General features: G+C 50.3%; 1 non-coding gene across 1 annotated transcript; it reads left to right on the forward strand.

Annotated features, from left to right (window-relative positions):
• The first annotated feature begins 642 nt into the window (after window positions 1-642).
• On the forward strand, window positions 643-835 carry LOC140479215 (U2 spliceosomal RNA). Its single transcript, XR_011960996.1, has one exon. It is a non-coding gene; the product is annotated as a U2 spliceosomal RNA (small nuclear RNA).
• The last annotated feature ends 65 nt before the right edge of the window (window positions 836-900 follow it).

The following is a 900-nucleotide window of genomic DNA, read 5'->3' on the forward strand; positions in this document are numbered from 1 at the left end:
TCCAACAAACACCAAGACGTGGCTTGGCTGGTGGTGAGAAGGGCTCTGCCTGTGAGATCCTTTATGCACGCCCGGACTCTCTGCCGCACCGCACGCTGCCCTCGAAGTGGCTGCGGGGGGGACGAGACTGTCACACACCTCCTTCTGGAATGTGCCTATGCAGAGGAAGTCTGGAGAGGAATGCAGTGGTGCTTGTCGAGGTTCGTCCCGAGCAGTGCCGTGACGCGGGACTCCGTGCTCTACGGCCTGTTCCCCGGGACTCACACCGAGACGAACATTAACTGCGCCTGGAGGATCATCAACTCGGTGAAGGACGCTCTCTGGGCGGTCCGAAACCTGTTGATCTTCCAGCTGAAGGAGTTGACCCCGACCGAGTGTTGCAGACTGGCACATTCCAAGGTCCAAGACTACGTGTTGAGGGACGCGCTGAAGCTTGGGGCAGCTGCCGCCAAGGCGCGGTGGGGAAAGACCACCGTGTAAGATCGGCCTGCCTGAAGAAGAACAGGGGGCCCATGCGAACGTTTTTTTGGGCTCTGCTGACGCCTCAGCTAAATACATGTATCTGTACAAGATTGAAAAATGCACAGGATTGTAAATGCGAATGACAATGATAAAGTCGAATCTGTGTTTGTAAATATGGACATATGTATGGCATGATCAAATGTACAGACCATAAAAAAATCTGTTCTTGTCAGTTTTAATACCTGATAAGTCCCTGATTTAGGGACTGAATATTAATCTGATTTTTGCAGGATGAAGTTGTGTCAGGAGCTTGCTCCGATAACTTCACACATCATCCCAGTATTGCAGTGTTTCTGGGAATGGTGCACGTCCCCATTAAAAAAGGCGAACAGTAGATTTTTTTTTAATGTTGTATTCTTTATGATCCGAATACGGAAA

The sequence above is a fragment of the Chiloscyllium punctatum genome, chromosome 6 (genome assembly GCF_047496795.1).
Source record: "Chiloscyllium punctatum isolate Juve2018m chromosome 6, sChiPun1.3, whole genome shotgun sequence".
Classification (NCBI taxonomy): Eukaryota; Metazoa; Chordata; class Chondrichthyes; order Orectolobiformes; family Hemiscylliidae; genus Chiloscyllium; species Chiloscyllium punctatum.